Source organism: Phacochoerus africanus, chromosome 11, assembly GCF_016906955.1.
Source record: "Phacochoerus africanus isolate WHEZ1 chromosome 11, ROS_Pafr_v1, whole genome shotgun sequence".
Classification (NCBI taxonomy): Eukaryota; Metazoa; Chordata; class Mammalia; order Artiodactyla; family Suidae; genus Phacochoerus; species Phacochoerus africanus.
The window spans coordinates 61,292,587-61,320,361 of record NC_062554.1 but is presented as its reverse complement, the minus strand read 5'-3'; the positions used below and the strand labels follow the sequence as shown (position 1 = coordinate 61,320,361).

General features: G+C 34.0%; 1 pseudogene; it reads right to left on the bottom strand.

Moving 5' to 3' along the window:
- LOC125112145 (CWF19-like protein 2) overlaps positions 1-25,805 on the bottom strand; it is a 76,946-nt pseudogene extending 51,141 nt beyond the window's left edge.
- Between the last annotated feature and the right edge of the window lie 1,970 nt (positions 25,806-27,775).

Here is a 27,775-nt window from a genome sequence, read left to right as displayed (position 1 = left end):
CACTCTGTCAATCCTAAAATTCTTCTAGAGCATGATCTAGAATGGAGGCACATATTTATTTAAGCCTGTTTTATTTATTGTCATATTGGTATAATAATGATCTGCCTAAATGTTCTTTCATAATATTGTTGGTAGAATAGATATTAAACATATATAAACTTGAGAAAATAAATATTAATGTAAAGGATCATTACTTAAAAATTATGAGGCAACACAGACTAGACTACAGTTCAATTCATGATTTTAAAAGTGGAATACTTGGGGACATCCTTAATCACTATTGATTTTAATTTCACTAGGGAGATATCTTCTAGAGTCAGGAGTATCTAGCTCTAATATAAAATGAAGTGATACTTCAATTCTATACTTTCCTTTCCTTTTTAAAATTTTTTTTTTCATTTTTTTTAGTGCTACACCTATGGCATATGGAAGTTCCTGGGATAGGGGTCAAATTAGAGCTGTAGCTGCATGCCTACATCATAGCTACAACAATTCTGGATCTGAGTGGCACCTGTCAACTATAGTGAAGTTTGCAGCAATGCCAGATCCTTAAACCCCTGAGTGAGGCCAGAAATCAAACCTGCATCCCCATGGATACTAGTCAGATTCTTAACCCATTGATCCACAATTGGAACTCCTCCTTGTTTTATCATTGTTTCCTCATAATCCTTACATATGAAACTAGCTATGACAATGTAACTTTGCATTATATTTTTAAGCAGGAGTCTTTTTACATTTGCCAGGTTGGAGAGAAAGGAGAAGAGGATGGAGAAAATTTAGACATTTTTTAAGAGGTGACTGACATATTGGAATTTTTTCACACTAATAGAATTCTTTTAGATATAAAAATCTCAATTATTTTGATGGTTACAAAATAGACAAATTCAAGGACAACAAATGTTATTTCATTTGTTATTTCATAATGTATTTCATACATCAACAATAGCAATGAAATGTAAAAACCATTTTATATTTTTCCTCCTTAAAAACAAACCAAGACAACTTTTCCAGATAGAAATTAATATTGATATATTTTATATATCTTACTTAATTTTAACAATCCTGTAACATAGGGTTATGTTATGTGTCATTAAGCCATGTTTTACTAATTCTAAGCATCACATGCAATAAATGATGATGTCCCAATTTGAGATGTTTTAACATTAAAATCCCATACTATTTCTACTTCTATACTATTTCCATTACTCCATTTCCAGTACCATTTCCAGTACTCCATTTCCCTAGTAAAATAAATTAGTAAAAATGACATTTTAGTAAACACTGTCACTTTTTGAAAGAAAAAATAAGTTGGCTATGGTCCTTTAATTGGTCATCTAGTTTTCAATTATAAGAAATTTCTCTCACCCAAATGAAAATTAATCCACCTTTTAACTGACAATACTTGAGTACTTTAATAAGTACAAACATAAACCCAAATGTTAATTGTTGGTTTAATGTATTTTATGAGACTATGTGGGTTTGGAATGAAACTGGACAATCTGAAAACTTATGCTCATAATTGACCTGATTAGTAAATCATAAAAACTGCAGATTTAAAAAAATATTCTATTTCATTTCATTCCACCTGATCAATGAACACATAACAATCAGAATTACCTTTATTATTATACAATCCAATGGTATAAACATGTCTGAAAAGATGAACAAGATATAGTTCCAGTTGTAAAGGAATTTATAAATAAAATTACAGAAAGGGGGGAAGAAAGGAAAAATAGGGGGTTTATACAAATCTTGGTTAAATGATTAAATAATATAAAGATAATACTGGATCACAAAAGATGGAGAAATTTATCCTTTATTGTGTACAAGTGAACTGGGTGTTCCAAAATAAAGGAAACAACATCAGCAAAAGCACTAAGAGCCACATAAAGATTTCTAAGCAAAGATATAGTCATGTTTCAGAAAAATTTTAACTTTATATTTTTAAGATCTCAATATATTAATGGATCTTGTCTCAAGATTAAAAAAAAAAATAGCTAAAGGACAGCCTTAGGTTCTTACTCCTCAAGTCCAGGGTTCTTTCAACTATACCACAGTTGCATTTAGATTAAATCTGGTAGCAAATTAAAGGACATTTTGATGAGCAAAGTAATAATGACAAGAAATAACTGGAGATGTTATTGTAATATATTAAACAAGAAATGATGAGACATTGAACTAGAGTAGTCATTGTAGAAATTAAAAGAATGAGAAATATATATGTAGTGGGGGAGGGGATAATTTTATACATTCTGAAGTTATGGTACAGCCATAAAAGTCTAGTAGACAACTGAAAATTCCAGTTTAGAGCTCAGCATAGAGCTCAGAGCTACAGTTACATGTTTGGAACTCATATTCTTATAAAAAATATTAACTGAAATCTTCATGAAACTGGGAGATACAGTAAGGTTGAGAATAGAGATTTGATCCTGATCTATCTATCTAATCTCTTCTTCCTATCCCCTCACTCATACTTTAGCCATTCAGAAAACATACAATCTCCATAACATACCATCTTGGTCTTGCTTTTGAACCCTTACCCATGCTGCTTTACCTAGACCACAATTTCCTGTTGGTTTGCCAAAGGAGGGTGGTAAAATTGCTCAGGGAAAAGAAAGGTGATTTTGGTCTGTCTGTTTGTTTTAAGGACACAGAGTCTTAAGCATATTTGCAAGTAATGGGAAGGGGGCCAACAGAGAAAAAGAAACTGAAGATTCCATATAAGAGAATACATAACTGGTGGGAATTGATTCTAGAGGACAGAAAGTGAATTGAGATAAAGAGCACTGGTAAAGAACATGGCCTTAAGGGAAATGAAAACACTGTTCCCACTACCACTTGAAAGATGCAGATATATTAATTTTCAGGGAGAACAGACACTGAAAACATACAAATTTATAATCCCTATTTTCCCAGTGAGGCAGGAAGCAAAGTGACTTCTAAGAGTAAAGCAGGGAATCTGGGAAGAATTACAAAGGCTTTGATTAACTGCTGAGTGAAATATAACTAAGAGTTTTGTTGTTGTTGTTTCACAGGCAAATTAACAAGAAAAAATAGGTCATTCTGAATTTCTTTGATCTCCTTTCCTTAAATAAATTTTAGAAATCCTATTATTGGAACACAACATGTTAATATAATTATAATCTCATTTAATGATAAATAATGTACAGCAGGATAACACTTTGCTAATAGAATGAGGAGAAAAAAGATGAAATAAGAAAAATATTTCAATCATGTAAAATTATGCATGTATTTACATATTTATAATAGAAATTTGAAGGAAATATCCAAATAGTTAAAAATGTGAGGTGGAACTGCTCTTTTTTTTGCATTGTTATGTTAATTGTGCAAAAAATGTTTACCATTCACTAAGAAAAAAAAAGGGAAGGAAAAAGGAAGAAAGAAAATCCAGAGGGAAATAATTTAAAATACTTATCAGTGGATTTTTCCTGAATGATAGGGCTTGGGGGGATTTTAATTTTCTCCTTTATGTTTTTTGCATTTTCACACTTCTACAAAGAATGCATATTATACTTAATAAGTCATTTAAGAATGAAAAGAAAGAAAAATATACTTCAATTTATTTTTCAAGCCCATATATATAATCACTTGAATGGAAAATTTTCTGTTTCATTGTATGAGCACTTCTAGACAACTTATATTTTCTGTGTTTATAGATTGTATAACTGTTGCATATGAAATTTGTTTCAACATCTAGGCAAGATTTTCTTACTTTTCATTATTTTAAGAAAACTGCTTTCAATTTCAAGAATCCCCTGAAGTTCAGCTATAGTTTTAGAATCCTTTCATATAAAGTGACAAGTATCAAGAGATAGGTATAGTTAGAGGGTAATGACAAGAATACAAATATATAATATTTTAAGGGCCTTGAAGTTTCAAAAGAGGAAAAGGTTACAACTATTGAAAAGGATTAGAAAAAAAGTCTTCATGAAGTAGGTAAAGACAAAGTGAAAAGTAGATAGCCTCAAGAGTGTGATATCTGCCATGGATGATTAATAGCATATGTAAATATCAAAGAGACATGTAGGTTACCTATACAAAAGCTTTGGCAGTAAAGCTAGAAAATGGGGTTATACCTTGAAAGGATACACTGCAGTAAGATCTAGTACTTAAACTAATTAGCACTACAGAACCTCACACAAGTTTCAGAGCACAAAATATTATGTCCAAAAGAACTCTTGAAAAAAAAAATCTGGCAAAAATGTACACAGTACACCTAATTTTAGTTACTCTTTTAGTCCCTACTTTTTAATCCTACTTGTATATTCTCAATTCCTTAATCAATAGAAATACCAAATTATCAACTTTTTAAAAATATTGCTTAGCACAACTTTGTAAAATCAATTTCATAACATACTCTCTATACTGTTATCTTAGTCAATAATTTAAACTTGAAGAAAATTCTATGAAATGACTTTATACATGCTCATCTCCTCCAATATTCATATATAAATTAAATCTTTATGAATAGTCCTTTAAAATCAGTTATAAACCTCACTATAAACCCTTACCACTGTAATGCACCTACTCAATCCTTGTACTTTTTCCATCTATATTTACTCCTATGGTGATTTTATCAAGTATCATGGATTTAAATACCATATACATACTAATAACACCTCAATTTCTTTTTCTAGCCCAAGTTCCTCAATTTCCAACTATATCTGTCTACTTGAAATCTCTGCTTGTTTCACATTTAAATGATATCCAAACCCAGCCGTTCCCATTGTGGCTCAGCAGTTAATGAACCCAACTAGTATCCATGAGGATGTGGGTTTGGTCCCTGGCCTTGCTTTGGGATCCAGTGTTACCATAAGCTGTGGTGTAAGGTTGCAGACATGGCTTGGATCCAGCACTGCTGTGGCTGTGGTGTAGGCTGGCCACTGTGGCTCCAGTTCAACCCCTAGCCGGGGAACCTCCATATGCCATGTATGCAGCACTAAAAAAGACAAAAAAAGAAAAAATATATAAAAGATATCCCAACTTAATATATCCAAAACAGAATTTGTAATCTTTGCTCCAAAACCTTATGCTCTTTCTCCCATATCTCAAATAATGGTCATTCTATTCTTCAAGATGCTCACGCTAAAAACTTCAGCATTTACTTTGCCTCCTCTCTTTAGTTCATACTCCCCTCTCATACAAACCATCATAAAAATCCTGTCATCTCTCCTCCAAAATATACATAGAAAATATTTATGTATATACAATATCTAATTGCTTCTAACCATCCCTTCAGCTACTATCTTGGTCAAGTCTACTATCATTTGTGTATATTACTGCAAAACTTATCTAGACTCTAGCATTTGCTCTTATTCTCCTTCAATCTACTCTTAACAAAGAAGCCAGGATAGTCCTGTCAAAATACATTTTCTGCTCAAAAACCTTTAATAGGTTACCTCTCACCCAGAATAAAGGCCTACTTCCTTACTATGACTTTAAGCTTAACATGATCAGGCCTCCCAGTATTTTCCTCTCTTTCATTTATTTCTACTTTAGCAACACTGGTCTCCTTGCTGTGTCCAATCTTTGGAACTTTAAATTCTCTGTTCTTTATGCCTGCAGTGCTCTTCACTCAGATACACAGTTTCACTGTTTATTTCAATTCCTTGCATCAATGTCACTTTTTTGATAAGAATTAGCCGGTGCATCCAAAGACACACCAATAGACATACAGCATATCTGGCACTCAAGATTCCTACTCCTCTGCCTAGGATGTATAACTTTCCAATATGCTGCATAATTTATTATTTTTATTATTTGTTGTCTCTCTCTCCCTACTCAAACAAACCTTCATGCAGATAGGTTTTTTCATCTGCTTTATTCACCAATAGATAGCAAACAAATCCTGGAACAAAATATTTTATATAAAATGGGTATTAAATTCAAGCCTCTCATTGCAGAGGGGGAAGAAGTTAATGACCAGTTTGACTTATGCAAGGTCAGTCAGCAAATGGCAGAGCCCAGAATAAAACCGGGTCTCTTTGGCCCCAGCCCAAGGCCTTTTTCTACCAGGACACAATAGAACATAAAAGAATACATTTGAAGTAACATTTAAAAACAAGTAAATAAGCATACACACATACAGACACATTGACACAGATATAGATACATTTACTATTGCCAAGCAGAAGTATTATACAAGGTAATTAGCTAGCTACAAACAAACTATATTACTTACCTCTATCCCAGATTTTCTTGATGGTATTTGTGTTATAGTTTCTTTGAGTTTATCTGCTTTTTCAAGTTGGGCTTTAATTTATTAAGCTAATTCCTTCAAATAGAAAGACATGAAAAAGCAGTATGATATATAAATTCTTCATGTGTACAATATTTTAAATTCACGTAGGGAAAAATAGCATAGGAAACATCCAAGAAGCTATCATCTAAATTCAGTTACCAACTCACAGTCTAGCATATTACTTTTTTTTTGTCTTTTTGTCTTTTGTTGTTGTTGTTGCTATTTCTTGGGCCGCTCCTGTGGCATATGGAGGTTCCCAGGCTAGAGGCTGAATCGGAGCTGTAGCCACCGGCCTACGCCAGAGCCACAGCAACATGGGATCCAAGCCACGTCTGCAACCTACACCACAGCTCACAGCATCGCCGGATCGTTAACCCACTGAGCAAGGGCAGGGACCAAACCTGCAACCTCATGGTTCCTAGTCGGATTCGTTAACCACTGCACCATGACGGGAACTCTGCATATTACTTTTTAATGAGCTCATCTGGGTTAGAAATTCTCAAATACCTGTCAAAATTATTTATGCTTTGAAGGCAAATAATTACAAGGACATATATTTTAGGGAAGACAAGGAGATGAAGGAAATACCTAACCTTAACAATGACAATTTTATAATTCCTTAAATATTGTAAACTTCTAATACACAGAATTTTAGTTATTTGTAAAAAGAAAGTCATCACATGTCCAGAGACATGTCTTTCCAATTTCTTGCTTGATCAGCCACTGTTGTGAGACATGTTTTTCCAATCTTCTTGCTTGATTATCCACTCATAGCCCCTCCTCATGTGATCTCATCAAAAGAGCAAAATAAAAGCAGTGTTGTTTCTTGAGGCGGGGCTCTTGGTCCTAGAGACTTTGAGTCCCCCGGGTTCCCACCTTTATTATCTCTGTGTTTTATTTTGTGTTGGCTTTTTTCCTTAAGTTCAATAGCACCTGTCCTTCAGCCCCATCCTGCTGAGCTGGCCTCTGCAAGTGGCGCCCAACATGAGACCAGCAAACAGGCAGGTATGAAGAATGAAGGACCATGACTACAGCAGGAATTTTTATTCATTGTAAGTGCTGTGGAGCCCTGAGAAGAAGGGAGGAATTTTGCATGGCCACACTAAAGAAATCCTGGCAATACATTCCCTCTCTCAGGTATTTATGGGATAAAATGGGAAATAAGGTAATTTCAGGAAACTATAGTCCTTACATTTCTTTTTTAGGACAATCCTTAAAAAAGGGGGTGGAAAAATAAGTGAAAGTGAGCTTTTGAAACTTTTTCAGACTATTGAGAAACATTATGATTGGTTTCTTACATTAGAAACATTAGATTTAAAGATATGGGAAATGGTAGGTATGGAACTTAGGATATTGCATGATGAGGGCATTCCAATTCCTGTGTCCATTTGGAGTACTTGGAGATTAATTAAATCAGTTTTAGAACCTCCACAGACCATGGAGGACTTAGAGGAGGAGGAAGAAGGGAAGTTTACACCTTTCTTGGAGGAACCTAGATATGCAGTCCCTGAACAAAATTATCATAGAGAATATTTGGCTCCAATTGTTGATCCTGATATTCCTCAATTGCCTCATACTAGGAGTAAGGTGATGAGGACTCATCAAGCCTCTACTTCTAGGGTTGCAAAGAAAATGAGCGTTATCTCTGAACACCATCTATCATCCATTCAACAGGGGATATTACAGGCTCAATGGGAAGGTGATTTGGATGCCATACACTTAGCCTTTCCAGTAACTGTCAGGGAGACAATGGCTCCAGGCACTGATCCCACCAATCCTAATGGAGTTTATGAGTTGTTCATTCATGAGCCCTTTCCTTTTAAAATTCTTAAAGAATTAAAACAGGCCATTCAAAACTATGGTGTTAATTCTCCCTTTACAAAAGGAATCATTCAGGGAGTAGCTGAAGGAAATGATATGATTCCTGCTGATTGGTGTAACTTAACCCATGCTATCACCTAGTGAATATTTACAATTTAAGTTTTGGTGCAAGATCATACCCAAATTACTGCTAATTGTAATCAGGCTTGAAATCTTCCAATTATAATGGAACAATTGTTAGGGATTGGTCCTTGAAATAATCCTCAAGATCAAATGAGAATGAATGATTTAGCTATTGAACAGATTAGGTAATGTTGCTTGATGGCATGGGATAAAATTGAATCTAAGGGTCAAATAAATACTTCTTTTCAAAAAAATCCTACAAGGCCCTAAGGAACCTTATACTGAATTTCTAGCTCACAAGAGGCATTAAAATGAGAAATTACTAACTCTGAGGTGTCTGATACTAATTTTCAATTGTTAGCATATGAAAATGCAAATACTGGTTGCAAAAAGGCCATAGGATTTTTAAAAGGAAAAGCTAACATTACTGAATATATTAAAGCCTGTCAGGGAGTGGGGATGGAGTCCTTTAAGGCCTCAGTGTTAACCCAAGCAATGGCTAATTTAAAGAAAGCCTCTCACTCCAAATAGTTACAGGCTGGAGTTTCACTTACCATCAGGTGAAACCAGTTAATATGGGGATGCCTGACAGGACTTTAATGTACCTTCAAGAGAATGAAAAATCAAATTCATTGGAATATATGCAGGGCTACGGAGGGGGTCATACTGCTTAATGGTTCCTATGGAACTGTATGGGATTGGTCCCCTAAGGGGAAGCAGCTTCCTGTCTGTATTGGCCATCAGCCTCTGTCTTCTGTTTATGAATTACTCTCTTGGATGGTCTCCAGCCAATCAAGTCAACAACAACAAAAATAATAACTAAAGCCAAAAGCCCAAAAAGTTGGAAAGATTCAGACCTTATTCCTCCCTATCCTGAATTTGATAATAAAAAGCTTCAAATTGACTTGTGAAAAAAATGAATATACATAAAATGTTTGAAACTGCTCAAATCAAAGCTGGGGCAGATGAAGGGAATGATGCTATAAATGCTAGAGGCAAATTAGAAGAGATAGAACAATATTCCCCACAAGGTGTCAGGTGGTCTCTATGAGTGATCCCAGTTGGTCTGTTGATGAGGGAGATAACCATAATTAGCACAGAAATCATTTTATTACTTGTAGAGGGAGTAAAAGACTCAGGAGTAAAGCCCATTAAAAACTATTGGAGGTTTACTAGGGGAGCAAGAAAGTCCATCAACTTTCTTAGGAAGACTCAAAAAGGCATTGAGAAAACATATACCAAGGAACCCAGAAACAATGGAGGGCCAAGTAATTCTTAAGGATAAACTCATAGCTCAATCAGTGCCAGATATATGGAGAAAGCTCCAAAAATTGGCTTTTGGCCCTATCAGGACCTGGAGCACCTCCTCAGAGTAGCAACCCAAATATTTTATAACTGGGGCCAGGAAGAATGAAAGAAGAACAAGAAGAGAGACAGAGAAAAGGCTGAGGCTCTAATTACAATGCTACAGGGAGTCAACCTGGGAGTTTCCAAGGTGAGAGGACTAGGGCAGAGACCTATGCCTGGAGCTTTTTTCCTCTGTGGAAAAGAGGGATCCTTTAAATGGTAATGCCCTTAGACTCAGCTGTGCCCCATATGTTGGGGAAATCACTGGAAGAGGGGCCACCCTTTAAGACAAAGGTCTCTGTGGTTGACCCCTCAGGCCCAGGATCAAGACTGATGGGACATTTCCATAGTGGCTCCTATCTTTATCACCACTTAGGAGCCCTGACTGACTCTAAATGTAGGAAGACAGCTTATTGACTTCCTCCTGAATATGGGAGCCACTTTTCAGTCCTCCTCTCCAATCCTGGGCCCCTCCCTCATGAATCTGCCACATTCATATTTCTGGCAAGCCAGCTACAAAATTTTTATACAACCTTTGAGTTGTGACTGGGAATCCATTCTCTTTTCTCAAAGCCTTTCTGATTGTTCCAGAGTGCAACTCCTCTTTTAGAAAGAGATATTTTTAAGCGGTTAAAGCCTCAATTCACATGGCAGTGGAAGATTTCCCATGTGGAAATCACAGCAATCCCTCACATTTTATTTTTGTGTAGTATGTTAACTATGAGCAAAATGATAGTGTATGTCAGTCAAATATAAGCTTTTCATTTATTAGTATTAAAACCTGGTGATTAGTGCAGAAGCTCATGGAAAGTATCAGGTTAATCTGAACAATATATTATTTCCTTTCAGTTCACAATCTGTTATTTCACAGACCATGGTTAATAGAATGCCCCCCAAAATAAAAAAAAAATAATAAAAAAATTAAAGAGGGGGGGAATATATGCCAATGGAGCCTAATCAAGGTTTATGCCTACCTTTGATGGATTAGATATAAAAAGTGCCTTTTTTTCTGCATTTCCTTGACTAAGGCCTTGCTATTATAAAATCTAAATGTTGTATTCCTTTTTTTTTTTTTTTGCTATTTCTTGGGCTGCTCCCATGGCATATGGAGGTTCCCAGGCTAGGGGTCCAATTGGAGCTATAGCCACCGGCCTACACCAGAGCCACAGCAACGCAGGATCCAAGCCACATCTGCAACCTACACCACAGCTCACAGCAACGCCGGATCGTTAACCCACTGAACAAGGGCAGGGACCGAACCTGCAACCTCATGGTTCCTAGTCGGATTTGTTAACCACTGCGCCACGACGGGAACTCCTTTTTTTTTTTTTTTTTTTTGCTATTTCTGTATTCCTAATTGCTCACAGAATGTGTCTCATTCCCTGCTAGATCTTCAGCAGTAGATTCATGAGCTGTCCTATCCAGCTCCAGCTTTTGGAGCTGCCCTGTGTAACCTGCTGACCTCCTCCTCCTGGTGAAAAAGTTTCTTTCACCATATTCATTTTGGTCTTGGTCCTTTTATTCATACCCTGTATAATTATATTTTATTGCTTCATTATATCTTGATTAAGAGCTATCAATGTTCAAATGTTGATGGAAGGGGTATCCACAGCAATGTATCAAGGCCCACTTGACCATCCCATGAGTGGAGACCTAACTGCTTTCCCTAATGACACCCCTTTTCAGCAGGAAGAAGTTAGAGCGGTCATCACCCCTTTCCCCACAGTTAGAGTCTCCAACTCGGGGGTGGGGATTGAGAATATGGGCTTTGATACATTCTTTGATGTGGTTATTCACATTTGTAAATTAAGGGTCACATAGAACCCCAACTGCTACAAAGTTTACAGTTATTGCCCCATGGAACTGTCCTCTGCTACCACATCATGGTCATGAGGTCTGCATCCACAGCTGACATGGACACCTGGGAGGCTCTGCAGTGCCTCGAGAATCCCCTCATGGTCAAGTTCCAAAGACTCCCTTCACCATCATCAAAGAATGCTAAGCCCTGCTCTGGCCACCCCTGGAAGTCAGCCTATGCACAGCTGAAGCCCAAGGAGTTCTATGTGAGACTTAACTTGGACTCATGTTCTGTCTATAGATGTGGGAAGCAAGCAATTTGGGAAGTAGTGAAGAAAGGAAGTTGCAGGATCTGTTTTTTGTCCTCCTGTAAAAACAAAAAGGGGGAGCTGTCAAGAGATATGTTTTTCCAATCTTCTTGCTTGATTATCCACCCATAGCCCCTCCTCATATGATCTCATCAAAAGAGTAAAATAAAAGCGGTGTGGTTTCTTGAGGTGGGGCTCTTGGTCCTAGAGACCTTGAGTCCCCCAGGTTCCCACCTCTACCAATCTGTGTTTTGTTTTGTGTTGGCTTTTTTCCTTAAGTTCCACAGCACCCACTCTTCATCCCCATCCTGCTGAGCTGGCCTCAGCAATCACAAGATTTAAATATTATTTATTGTAGATAAGTAATTTAGATTGAATATATTTCATTTTTACTCTAGGAAATCTATAAAAATTTATATGAAACAACTAGTATATAAAGCAATAAATCACAAATTCATATATAAAGAATAAATCACAAAGAATTCAATAGACAGAATTGTATGACAAGCAAAGAACAGCATTCTCCACTGCAGTGGCTCCATGAACCATGAACAGAAGAACAATTCTTTTAACATAAGTACATTCCTAACTTGGTGTCCAAACTTTCACTATTTGAAATAATATATTTGTGCTTTCAAAACTCAAATGTGATTTTATTGTTATTGTTGGTGGTAGTATGTCTCTCTCACTAATTTTTGAGTTGAGCTTAAGTTCAGTATCACCAAGGAGCAGATTCAAAGAGAGAGCAGCAAATGCAAGATATCATTTCTAATAGAGATACAAACTAATGAAAACAAAAGAATCCTGTTTGGACAATTTTTGTTAGTGTTGTAATGATAGTATACCAAAACAAAATCATTAATATCTGGATTTGAGTTGAGTACCTACATATGACTGAGAGGTTCGATTTTGTTAAGACATGGAAAGCTACCTGGTTTTGCTATTCTGCCATGTGCACTGCAACATGTATTTGTATAACAGGAATGTAATAATATAAGTAGTTAGATAGATGCCACTCTTACCAAATCATCCCTATTTCTATTCAACTGTGAGGTAAGTCTCATACAATATTATTACGGGACTTAAGTGAGCTAAATCTACACAAAACACTTAACACTGTCATCCACAAGTATCTTGCCTTAAAATTTGAATTAACTATCCTTTTTAGAAGCTCATTTTTTAGGTTCCTAAGTAAGGGAATTTAAGAAAATAATACATATTTTTAATAAAATATGACTAGAAAAGGGGAAAGAAAACAGTGACATATTTCTCCTAATATGCTCAATACATTAAAAATATAAGAATAAAACAAATATCCAAGTTGAAAAGAAAATTAAAAACTATTTAGTTCCCTAGAATCTTGTTTCATAAATTTGGCAGAGTACATAATTACTTAGATGTATACACACTGTTTTTAGAAGAGTTCAAGAATTTCTTCAAAGACTCAATAAGCAGCAGTTATTTTTAAAGTGTGCTAAATCCACATAGGCTAAGAAACTTCCAAAACTAACTGTACAAAGTTAAATATTTACTGACTACTTTCCAAAAGAGTAACATATGTCTGACCATATTTCCCATCATCTCTGCCTTGATACTCATGGCTCCCAACTTATTCTTCTCATCAACACTCATTATATAGATAGTTATCCACTGGACTACTTGAGATATGAAATATAAGTACATTGTAAGTAACAAAACCAAGATTCCAATGTTATTTTAACCTTAATAAAGCATTCAGCAAAAACATCACAATTCCAGTACATAAATAAATAGCAACAACAAAAAACTCTCAATGCTTCACAATATATCAAGTTAAATATTCTGTTACAATGCCATGATGGCCTATGGCAATTATAATAACCTGACCAAAGACTCAGTTGAAATGAGAACAATAATATGTCAACTATTTTTCATTATTTAATAGTCTCAAACTCATTCTAAAAAAAAAAGAAACCAAAATTTAAAACACTAGAATCAGACCATAATTTTATACAACTAGGGAAACTCTTCTTATTCAATGTGATAAATTATGGTGATCTAAGAAACTATAACTGGGAAATGCTATTAAACTGCATTCCAAGAATAAAAACAGTGATCATGTACTCTTTTTCAAAGTCAACCCAGAATTAGACAACATAAACTAATTTACAACACAAATCATGTGCCAAACCTATACTATGGAAGTCTCACAGAAGAAAAGAGAAATTTCCAGCCAAGGTCAGAGTCCTGGAAAATATTAATGTGTTCCAACTTGTGTCTTATAGAAGACTGGAGATGACAGTATGAGGAAGGTGACCCCAGACAGAGCCTGCAGGACTCCTTAGTGAAGGAGACAAAGCTAAGAGTCCAAGGCAGCTAGAGAGGGGATAGCTGCAAGGTGAACAAATTCCAGAGAAATGCAGAGTTCCTCTTCAGTATTGAGCAAGAAACTACTGTAATCAGGGAAAGATTTATCCCAAAGGATTAGAGGAACACTATTCAGCCTGGGAATAGTGTCTGGTCCCACTAGCCAGACAAGGAAAACTCATAATTCTGAAAGCACTGAGTATTAAGGGCCTTGCTTCATTACTGGGAAATAATAAGCCCTAGATTAAATGTTGCTCTAGGCCCATCTAACAAAGATTAAGAGCAGGAGTCAAATGACTTGAGCTTATTATGACAGATAATTTCCAATTAAGTTAACCATGTCCCTAAACAAAGCTCAAGAATATTTATAGAAATGCAAAAATATTGAGCATTTAACAAAATAAAATTCATAATATCTAGTATCCAAAGATTGTCAGACATGGAAAGATGTAGAAAAATAAAACTCATAATTAGTAGAAAAACCTATTGATCAAAATCTACCAAGATTTACAGATGTAAATCTGACACAGATGTAAGAAACAGACAAGGGCATTAAAAGTTATTATATTATTAAAAGTTACCTACCCAATTGAAAAATGGGCAGAAGATCTAAGTAGAAATTTCTCCAAAAGACATACAGACAGCCAAAAAGCACATGAAAATATGCTCAACATTCCTAATTATTAGAGAAATGCAAATCAAAACTACAATGAAGTATCACCTTACACAATTCAGAATGGATAGCACTGGAGTTCCCAATATAGCTCAGTGGAAATGAATCCAACTAGGAACCATGAGGTTTTGGGTTTGATCCCTGGTCTCGCTCAGTGGGTTGAGGATCTGGTGTTGACATGAACTGTTATGTCACAGACATGGCTTGGATCTGGCATTGCTGTGGCTCTGGCATAGGCTGGCAGCTACAGTCCCGATTAGACCCCTAGTCTAATCCATATGCTGCAGGTGCAGCCCTAAAAAGACAAAAGACACACAAAAAAATGGATATCATCAAAAAGTCTACCAACAATAAATGCTAGAGAGGGTGCAGAGAAAAGGGAACCCTCCTACACTGCAGGTGGGAGTGTAAATTGGTACAACCACTATGGAGAACAGTGCAGAGGTTCCTTAAAACACTAAAAATAGAGTTACCTTGTGATACAACAACCCCACTCCTGAGTTTATATCCAGAGAAAAGTCTAATTCAAAAATCTCCCCAATGTTCATCACAGCACTGTTTACAACAGTGAAGACATGGAAGCAACATAAATGGACATCAACAGAGAAATGACTAAAGACTATCTGGTATATATATACCATGGAATGTTACTCAGCCATAAAAAGAGTGAAATAATGCCATTTGCAGCAACATGGATGGACCTAGAAATTTCATACTAAATCAGGTAAATCAGACAAAGAAAAACAAATATTATGTGATATTATTTATGTGTGGAATCTAAAGAAATGATACAAATGAACTTATTTAAAAAACAGAAACAGACTCACAGACATAGAAAATAAACTTATGGTTTTCAAAGGGGTAAGGTGCAAAGGAGGGATAAATTAGGAGTTTGGAATTAACATATACCCACTACTATATATATAGCAGATAATCCAAAAGGACCTAAGAGAATCAACAAAGATCATAAGAGAATACTACAAGCACCTATACGCCAATAAAATGGGCAACCTAGAAGGAATGGGAAAATTCTTAGAAAGGTAAAACCTCCCAATACTGAACCAGGAAGAAATAGAAAATATAAACAGACCAGTTACAAGCACTGAAATTAAATCTGTGATTTAAAAATTCCCAACTATCAAAACTCCAGCATGATATAGTTTCACAGGAGAATTCTACCAAATATTTAGAGAAGATTTAACACCTATCCCTCTGAAACTACTCCAAAAAATCTATGGAGGAAGGATACTTCTGAATTTATTCTATGAGTCCACAATCACCCTGATATCAAAGCAGACAAAGACATCACACACACACACACACATAAAATCACAGGCCAGTATCAACAAAATAGTAGCAAACTAAATCCAATGATACACCATGATCAAGTGGGATTTATTCCAGGGGTGCAAAGATTTTTCAATATCTGCAAATCAAGCAATGTTATACATGAAATTAACAAACTGAATAATAAAAACTATATAATCATCTCAATAAATGAAGGAAAATCTTTTGATAAAATTCAACATACATTTATGATAAAAACTCTCCATAAAGTGGGCATATACAGATGATATCTCAACTTAATAAAGGCCATATGTGACAAACCCACAGCTAACAACCTACTCAATGGTGAAAAGCAGAAAGCACATTTCCTCTAAGATCAGGAACAACACCAGTGATAATAAGAACACTTTTAGAGCAGCCATGAGGGAAAAAAAGACATTTATACACCCAGAAATAGAAGTAAGTATGACAGCAGATTTTTTATCAGAAGCAATACAAGCAAGAAGAGAGCAGCAATATCTTTAAAGTACTTTGAATTGTCAACATAGAATTCTATGTCAAGTGAAAATATCTTCAAAAACAAAAGTGAAATTAAGTGTTCTCACACATAAAAAGCTTAAAGAATGTTAAAGAAAAGCCTTCAGGCAAAAGAAAAACCACACCAGATTGAAGTATGGATCATCCTAAAGGAAGGAAGAGTAATAGAAATGATGACCACAAGGGTAAATCTATATGATATTTGTTTCTTATTACTTAAATTTCTTTTGATAATTCTTTAAAGAAAAAATACAAAGGTTTACAACAAGTATAAGTAAAATATATTGACAACACTAACAAAGGACAGGACAGGGAGAAATGTTAAACAAAATATTGTAAAGTTCTTATACTATATATAAGTGGCATAGTATCATTTGGAAGATAGTTAAAGGTGTATGCTGTCAAAGCTAAAGAAACCCCTTTAAAAAATGTACAGCAATGAAAGAAATTAAATGGAATCATAAAAATACTCAGTCCAAAAGATATCAGATAAAAAAGAAAAAGAACAAAAAGACAAATAGAAAATAAACAGTAAAGTTACATATTTGAGCCTAATTATATCTATTTATCTGTCTATCTAGTCTCAACACCTGCATTAAAAGGCAGAAATTTTCAGATGGATACAAAAGCAAAAGTCAATTAAAAGAAATGCACTATAAAGACACAAATATGTTAAATACAAAATAATGGGAAAATATGCATCACATTTTAATACTAGTCAAAAGAAAGGTGAAGTGGTTTATTTAATATTAAGTTAGATTAAAGAGCAAAAAATACTATGAGAGACAAAGAAAGTCATTTCATATGAAAAAGGATTCAGTCCATCAAGAGTACAGAAGAATCCCTAAATATTTATGTAACTATAAAACTGCATCAAAATATACAAGGCAAAAAAATGACAGAATTCCAGAGAAATAGACTAATCTATAATTTCAGATGTTGGTTTCAAGACCCCACTTTCCACATGAGAATAAAGAGAAAATCAGCCAGAATAACAATTGTAGCTAGCATGATCTAATGGTCATTCATAGAACACTCCAACCAACAAAAGAATACACATTCTTTCCAAGTACATACAAAACATTTACCAAAATAGACCATATTCTGAGCTATAAATCAAGTCTCAATAAATCTAAATGGATTCAAGTCATATAGAGTAAGCTCTCTGACCACAATGAAATTAAATTATAAATTATTAACAAAGACATCTGTAAAAATTCTCCACTACTTGAAAACTAGTATACATGTAAACAACCCATGGGTCAAGAATAAAATCAAGAGAAATTTAGAAGTATTTTGTTTTCATCCAAAACCAGCAAAATACACATGGGACATTCTCTAGGATAGATCACATTCTGGGCCACAAATCAAGAAATGCATGGAACTGGAAGTCTCATACATTGCTGGTGGTAATGTGAAATGATACTACCACCTCATATAATAATTTGGCAATTTCTTAAAATTTAAATATATAGGTACCTTATGATCTAGCCATTCTTTCCTAGGTATTTACTCAAGAGAAAAGAAAGAGTATGTTCATACTAAGACTTGAACATGAATATTCAAAGAAGCTTTATTTATAGTGGTCAAAAACTAAAAACATTCTAAATGTCTACCAACAGGCACATGAAAAAACAAATCATGGTATTTCTACCAAGGGCATACTACCCATTAACAGAAAGGAACAAGCTATTATGTGCAATGACATAGATGAAATCAAAATAACTATGCTGAATGAAAGAAGCCATAGGAAAAAAAAGAAAAAGAAAAGAGCCATAATGTGTGATCCCATTTATATAAAACTAGAAAATGAGAACTAGTCTATAATGATAATAATAATAATAAAAGATGGGTGGTTGTCTTGGGAGGTTGCCAGGAAACAGGGAGAGGTTGGAGAGATGATCATGAAATTTCTGGCATGATGGTTTTGTTGGAATATACACATTTCAAAATTTACCAAATTGTACATTTTATATACATATACAGTTTGTTTTATGTCAATTATACTTCAAAAAATTGTTTTTAAAAATCCTAGAAGGGGAGTGATAATAAAAATTTTAATGCAGAAAAATAATCACAAATATTAAGTGTATTTCTATGATATTACCTGTTTCCCTCAATATTATATCATACTCTGTTGGAATTAACTTGAGTTTTCAACATACATTCTGAGCAAGTAATAGCAAAAACATAATAGAGCCCTGAATCAAACTTTAATAACTGTACACAGAAATTATTTTTAAATAGTGAATTCCTTTGGTGCAAAAAGAAAAAGAAATTTGTTAATTCACAGTATTTGAGGTTTTTTTTTTTTTAATGACATTAATCTAGAGTTCCCTAGTGACTTAGAAGTTAAGGATCTGGTATTGTCACTGCTATGGCTCAGGTCACTGCTGGCCCAGGAACTTTTGGATGCTGTGGGTACAGCCAAAAAATAAATAAAGTAAATAAATATTAAAAGACATTAATCTCTGCAGAAATTTAAAAAAAAATCTACTCATATTGGTGAAAAGAAAGGCAATACTCTGGTTCTTAGACTAAGAAATTATTTCAGGTACAGCACCATTAGAAAAAAAACATACTTTTGCTTCCCTTGAGTCCTTTCAGTTTACATTTTTTCCCCTTTTTTGGTGCACCCTCAGTATATAGAAGTTCCTGGGCCAGGGATTGAATCCATGCCAAGGCAGTGACCCAATCTACTACAGTGATTGTACTACTACTACAATCATGCTTAACCTGATGAGCCACAAGAGAACTGCCCTTCTCTTTTTTTTTTCACTCCACACTTTAAAAATCATTGCAGTGAGTACACTGCAGTCATATAAGAAGGAGAATGTTATTACTTTTTATATGCTTCTATTGGTTGAGGTATTGCTCATATTATTGGTTGCAGTTTTTTGTTTGGAAAATATTTTTCAGCAACATTTTTCAATTAAATTCTGAGATACATATCATTTGCATTTAATTGTAAATGTAATTTATTTGAATTTCAGGCAACTCAATCATGTTTCAATAAAAATTTCAATAAATATAAGAAGAACAGCAGAAAGAATCTGTTAAAATCATCTGATTTAACTTCCAAGGAACATCTCTCATACAAAAACAACCTCCCCTTGCCACACAAGGCCAGGTAATTTTTTTTTTTAAATTTGAATGAATAAAAGAAATAAGCAGTTTTGATTTCATGGTATCTTTCTGTAACTTTCAGTTTCTAAAGAAACATATGCACAAGGAATAATTTTAAGGCAATTTTATTCCAAAAGTTCATTAATATTTTTTTTTGTAAAAACTAAACTTATAACAGTAGTCATAACAATGAGGGCATTTCAATTTTATGAGGTATATGCAAATGAAATTATTACATCACTCTGTGTGTATGCATGGCCTATATACAGAAAAAAAAGGAACACCAATATTCTGGGATCTTATTTTAAAAAACACTGACTTAAGTCATCAAAGAAAGAATTCCTATAATTTCCTCCCATCATCAACATCTATAGCCATAATTTCCTCTTTAACATTTCCACTCAAAGCTAATCCTTCTACTTGTGTGAGTACACTAGATAATATATTCATCCACACTAACCTTGAGATCCTGCTCGATTACTCCATCTATCATCACTCTATATTATTTAGCTTTTTCTAAAATTCATACTCTTTCCCCACTAAAATATAAACATATCCAAGTATTGGTACCTTAAAAAATGGGAATGAGGGAGACACTTCATTCAACCCATGTCTCCCAGGAATACTTTCTTTCTCTACTGCCTCATGACCTATCATCATCATTTAGTCTATGCTATAAAATCTATAAATCCTCTTTTACAATAATATTCTTGATTAAATTGCCAAAGGCTTCTATCATTTTCTATCCAGAGGCACATCTTTGTCATTTTACCAGACTCTTCCCTTTTCTTGAGAAACTTTACTTTTCTCTTTACTCTTCAGGATGCAAGTTTAAATAATCAATCAAGAGGGCAGTCAAGAAGGTATACTGAAGTCCAGTCAAATAGTCAAATCTCACAGGTTTCAAGAAGAAGGCCTCTCAAGGGGCTTTTTGAAGAGGCCATTTTCATGGTTCATAAAATTTTTACTCCACTAATTGTGTGTGTGTGTGTGTGTGTGTGTGTGTGTGAGAGAGAGAGAGAGAGAGAGAGAGAGAGAGAGAGAGAGAGAGGGAGAGGGAGAGGGAGAGGGAGAGGGAGAGGGAGAGGGAGTATTTTCTAACAGGAATTAAATAGTTTATTAGTATATGGAAAAATAGATCAGGATAAATGAGATGATACACAAGCATTCTGAACAGCTCTGATATTTTCAATATTAACAGATACTTCAATACACTTAAAATAGTAACAGGTATCAAAGACATCAAAATGAAGCTGTTGAGCATCAATGACTTTATCTTATTAATACCATAGCAAAGCCACTTACCTGCAGTTAAGAACAAGATATAGACTATACTTTCCCTAAACATTTATATTTATAAACTAGTACTCTGAAAGAAACATTACCATGACTTCTGCAATTATCCTATAAAAAGAAAAAAGTACAAGCATTTCTCATTTTCTAGAATTACTGCAATATCTCAAAAGCCTTCTTTATAATGATTTTCTAAAAAGCAAACCCTGTCTTCACACAAAAATGCACTCTTTTTACAATGCACATACATATACCACACACACACACAACACAAAGTCTGGTTGAAAAGTTTCGAGGAAAAAGTAATTTAAAAAGCTCCATCCCAATGACATGAATATATTGTAATTATTCTTTGCCTTCTGGCAGTGTTCACAGATCTCTTCTCTTTTATTATTCTTTTTTTTTACCACTTGTTCTCAAATTTTCTTCTCTAAGGAACTCATGACTATATTCAAAACCTTCAGAACCTGGTATTCTTCTCTGCCCTTCTAGGCTATCATAGCAAATTCTGACAAGGTTAAAAAATATATATTAAAAAATCAGTCAGTTCATGATATTAACTTTGTAAAATCTAAATTAAAGACATCATATTAGTTTTTGTCCACATTACATTACCATTCTCAGTTTCAAACTCTTGAAAAATATATTGTTAATATATTTTCCAACAAAACAAAATTATATACAAACACATCTTAATTCTCCAAATAAAAAGCTTAAACTTTTTAATCACACAGGCCACTATTGATTTCCAGCTACTTAAGGGCCTAAACAGGACAAAAGAAAAGAATGATAAACCTGAAAATGATATGAACAAACAAAAGAATAGATAAAAAAAGGAAATATAAAAATGATGAAAAATTATATATATCAGGTGACATCTTAAAAAATACTAACAAAAAACTCAAAAAGCACACAAAACTATGACTAGTTAACAAAAATAATAGTGAACATTTATAAAAATTTGTCAAATTTCACTCATACTTATAAATCAAAGAAAGCTCTGTTTATCAACTATGAAATGATGGTAAAGATTAAAAAGCTCAATATACTATTGGCAAGTAAGAGAAAAGTCATTCTCATACGTGACTGGTAGGAGTGTAGACTAGTTAATACAACAAAATATATAAACATAATTCCACTCCCTGGAATTTATTTTATAGCTATGTTCACATAGTATGCAAAAATGCACAAACAAAACTATTACTATAGTAGTAATCAGAGCAATACAAGCTACTTAAAGTCCATCAATAGGAAACTGATGAGAAATATCTGCTTTCCTCTAAGTTTTACATCAGAATATTAAAAAGACTTTGAAATGAAAAAAAGCATAGACATATGGGCTGATGTGAAAATATCTTTAAGATACACTGAATGGAAAAAAAACCAATATTCAGAATAATACAGTCATCTGTTGGTATATTCTAGGACCCACTACAGATGCTGAAATCTTCAGATGCTCAAGTCCTTTACATAAAATGGTAGTCAGCCCTTTGGTATCCATTGAATCCCTATCCTTGGATTCCACCAACCATGAATTGAAAATATTTAGAAAAAAATATTCCATAAAGTTCCAAAAAACAAACCTTGAGTTTGCCAAGAGCTCAACTATTTACATAAACTTACATTGTATTTATAACTATTTACATAGTATTTACATTATATTGGTTATTATAAATAATCTAGAGGTGACAAATTATATGAAAGAATGTGTATAGGTAATATGTAAACATTATGCCTTTTTATATATGGGACTTGAGCATCTGTGTTTTGGGGATCATGGAATAACAAGAGATGACTAACTATATATATTATCTCTTAGCCAGGAAATGGCTAAGTTACATAAACTTGCCAGATAAAATATATGACACCTAGCTAGATTTTAATTTCAGGTAAAAATAAAATTGCTTTTGAGTTTGAGTATGTCCAAATATTGCAAGGGACTTCCTTTTCTTTATTTGCTAAATCTAACAACCCGACTTACATAATGCTTCAAGTTTCAAAACCTCATTTGCCTCAGTTTCCACATCTGGAAAATGCCAAGTTCAGTCTATGATCTCTTCTAGTTCTAAAATCACTTCTATGGCTTTTTTTCTAGTTCTAAAATTCATTGGTTCTAAAGCTCCCAGAATTCTGGCATTTTAAAACAAATTCAACATATACCCACAATAATGTTCAGACATTAAAAGTTCCTAACAACCCTTCACTGAGTCTTTCCACTCCCTGAAAACAGGCATTCTTCAAGGTCCTACCTACCCTTGGTCTCTTACTTTATACTACTTGACATGCTCAGGATATCTTTTTCATTTAATGTATATATGTGGATGATTCCTAGATTGTTATTTCCTTCTCCAGTCAATCATGGAATTCATGGAAAGCCCCCAAACACCTGTAATATCAAAATTTAAATGGCCAACAAAGAATATTATCTTCTGACCCAAAAATAAACTTTTTATTGTGTGCCTGTAATGCAGTATATCTATCAGAGTGCCTGTAATATGTTGTACACTGTATTAGAGTATATCAGCATACATATCATGTATTACATATCTACAATACAATGTAAAACATGAAGCAACTATAGAATCAGAAGGAATATTAACATCCTTACATACTCTAGTAGCTGCAAAGACTGACCAAATATTAAGCCAACCCAGATTATATCAAGAAGTAAGAGCCTTATTCCACCAGTGACTGGCAACTGAAAATAGTCTATCTTCCAGAGTACCTGGAGTGAAGCCTGGACAATTATATATGTATCCTTAGACATTTTCTAATCCCTGTCACATTTATCCAGTCAATACAACTGGATTTCTCCTTTGGTTTCCTGGGAGAAAAGCCTGAACTTGAACCAGAGCCCATTTGACTGGGTCTCCTAACATTTAGTCCAGATTTTCCCAGCAGCCACTACCAGTTGAAAGCTACACACTGTGCTCTATAATCCACAGCTTCAGATGGAGTCACTAACAAAAGCAATCTACCAGACTCATGACACAAAATCACAATGCTTATACCTACTATGAATGCCAACAGTGAATTCTATTATTTCCCCAAACCTCTTCCTTTAGTATCTCCTTCATTTGGTGATATTTTTTAAATATACTTTAATGATCATTCAAGTATAAACTAGTCATTATCCTTTGGACACTCTTTTTTTTTTTAATGGCTATATCAAACTCTGGCTAAATCAATTTTCCTGAGTTTGATCCCACTCAACCTGGATTTCCTGATCTACTGATTCAACTTTATATATAAATTCTACAGGAACAAACATAATAAAACCAGTATTACCTATTTTCCTAATTATTACAGATACTACCACTATCCTAACTATATTTTACATTCAAAACTCTAACATTAGCTTTAAAACCTGTCAACTGTCAAAGTGGATTATTTCTTTTTTTTTTTTTGTCTTTTGTTGTTTTTGTTATTGTTGTTGTTGTTGCTATTTCTTGGGCTGCTCCCATGGCATATGGAGGTTCCCAGGCTAGGGGTTGAATCAGAGCTGCAGCCACCGGCCTACACCAGAGCCACAGCAACGCTGGATCCGAGCCGCATCTGCAACCTACACCACAGCTCACGGCAATGCCGGATCGTTAACCCACTGAGCAAGGGCAGGGACGGAACCCGCAACCTCATGGTTCCTAGTCGGATTCGTTAACCACTGCGCCACGACGGGAACTCCGGATTATTTCTTTTGTTACAAAACACACACCAAAATTCATGCTTCCCTCTGTAAAAAGATATTTTTTACTCTGTAAAAAGATATTTCACATATCTTTTTCACTTCATATTTGGGCTACAGCAGCATGTTTTCTTTTATTCTCCCAGGCCTTCAGTAGATATGCAATATTTACAGTTATGATTACACTTAACAATGCAGCAATTTCCTTTGAAAATACTATGAAAACAGTAACAAAATCTACCAAAATATTTCCTGTCATATATCCATTTAAAAGAACTGCTCATTTACTATTTTAGACTGTAAAAAAGCAACATTTGAGAAAATATAGCTACTGAATTCTCCCAGCTTTTTGTTAAACTGTGAAATAAAATGCAATTCATAAAATTAAACTTTACTGAACTGTTAAATATGCATATCTTATCACTCTCATCAAATTAAAAACTAGAAAATCATCTCACATCTAATTAATAACTGATGTTCTAAAAATACAGTTCAGTTCCTTGAATCATCTGGACCTTAATATTAATTTATCAGTTTAAAAAAAATGACAAAATTGCCAGCAAGTAAAGACTCTGTGTCCTGCAGATGTTCTTTTTTCAGAGAGTCATATTCCAAAATTTCATCCCGTGATTTTTCTCTCCTGTCTTCTGAAATGTGTTCATGGTTAATACTGTGACTTTTTTCTACTGGTTTTCAATTTGAATGTTTCCTATCTCCTTCTCTTCCATCAGGTCAGCTCCAAAATGATAAAATTTCTTCACTCTTTTCTGTGGGTTTTCAGAAACCACAATGCACAGAATCCTGAATGACCAGTGTTAAAGCTGAACTAGATGGTTCAAAATTTCTGTGCTTGCTATGAAATGACAGTTCTTTATCATCAGAGGGTCTTAATAATTTAGATCTCAAATTTTCAAGAGAAGAAAATTCTTGATTTTGCCTTGGATTGGATTTTCTTCTACATGTTTCTGACCCAGATCTATTGTCTTTTTCATCACCACTAAACTTATCTTTTTTGATATTATTCACAATACCTGTTGTAACATATGTATCTTTTGAACTTTTATTATATTTCACCAAGTCTGATTTTCTACATTCTTGATGACTTTGTGTTCTATCTGAGTATGTTGTTTTCCTCTACCACTCTCATCTACAATATTCTTTCATAAATGCAGTTTTTTCAGCTTCTTTTAATTTCAACTGAAATATTTCCTTTGACTACAAAGGAGAAAATTAAACAAGATATTTAAATTTAAAAATGGCTCAATGATTTGTACCCCACATGCCACTATGCCATGATAAACTAGCATATGGCAGAAGGAAATAAAAACCTGACAAAGGGGAATAAATGACTCATACAACTATCTTACTGGATATTGGCTTAAATATGTTCCCCCAAATTCATATGTTGAGCCTCTAACCTCTAGTACCTCAGAATGTGACAACATTTACATACAGGTTCTTTAAAGAGGTGATTAAGTTAAAATAAGTCCTTAGGTTAGGCCCTACTCTACTATGACTGATGGCCTTGTAAGAAGAAATTCAGACACATAAAGAGATATAAGAAATGCACACACAGAGAGAAAAGACCATATGAGGATAGAGCAAGAAGGCAGTCATTTATGAATCAAGAAGAGAGGCCTAGGAAGAAACCAAACCTGCTAAGACCTTGACCTTGGACTTTCATTCACCTGAACTGTGAGATAATAAATTTCTGTCATTTAAGCTTGTGGAACTGTACCATGGGAGCCCTACCAAGGAAAGAGATTATTCTAAAATGAAAACTTCTTTAAAAATGAATAATCAATGAAAAATTAGAAAATGACAAAAAATTCTGACAGCTCAAAAGGAGTCACTTAGGATAAATGCCCAGCACTAAAACAAAATATAATACAAGAAAACAGTAAAGACACTTTTTTAAATTTCCTACTCTCAGTGAGATTCAAGAGGTTACTATACTGTTAAAACAAAATAGACTCTCATGAAAAAAAGAACAGAAAGAATGACCTGTAAATAAAACTTTCTTCAAAAATATGCACATATTCAGCAGAAGAATAGAAAGAATTGAATCCAAATTTATGATCCATCAGACACAACTTAGAATAGATTTACAATGAGATCCTGCTGAATATCATTGAGAACTTTGTCTAGATACTCATGTTGCAACAGAAGAAAGGCTGGGGGAAAAATGTAATTGTAATGTATACATGTAAGGATAACCTGACCCCCTTGCTGTACAGTGGGAAAATAAATAAAATAAAATAAAATAAAATAAATAAATAAAAACAAATTTATGATCCAACTAGCTTAAGTTATAGGGAAAAGACACTTGGAGAATTAATTGTAGAGAATCTAATATGCATATACTAGTACTTTTGGAAAGAAAAGCACAAATGACAGAAGTATTAATCAAAAAAAAAAAAAAGGAAAATTTCCTCAGCTAAATTTTCAGATCCAAAGGACTCATCCAGTAGCCTTAGAGGAGAAAGTGAAGAATACAAAAATTCATACATAAGAAATCCTAATTCCTGAGTCTCAAAATTCATGCAGGAAAAAAAAAATTTCTTCACAAAGACTGGATCAGGGGAAGGCAGAAGTATGAGCATGTAAATGAATGGGAGTTGGTAAATAACACTTCACCCACAAAGGAAAGAAAGACTGTTAGCAACTCTTCACTTATGATAATAAATGCTAGAGGATAAAGGAATAAGGATCAAATTTTGCAAAATAAATTATAATGTTATAATTCTATATACAGAATTCAATTCAGTCAAATTAATCTTCCTTGACATGAACAAAAGAAAGACATTTTCCAAAATACAAGAAATCAGAAAAATAAATCACCTATTAATTCTGAGGGAAAAATTACTCAAGATCAACTAGCCAAACCATAAATGAATTAGGGCAAAGATCTCTGAAAAAAAGGAAGGTACACTATGAACCAAATGGCAAATATAATGGTTAAATCTAAATAATTATTCTTGTAGTTGTGAAGAATACAATTGTCAAGAATAACATGCATATTTTTAAATTTTAGAATAAACTAATTAAAATTTCAATGTTTTTCAGTAAAATCTGAGTTGAAATAGAAAGTTATCATCTTAGTCTAGGCAGAGATAATCCATTATATTTCATTTTTTCATATTATTTTAAAAATATAGGTTTAATATGTTTCT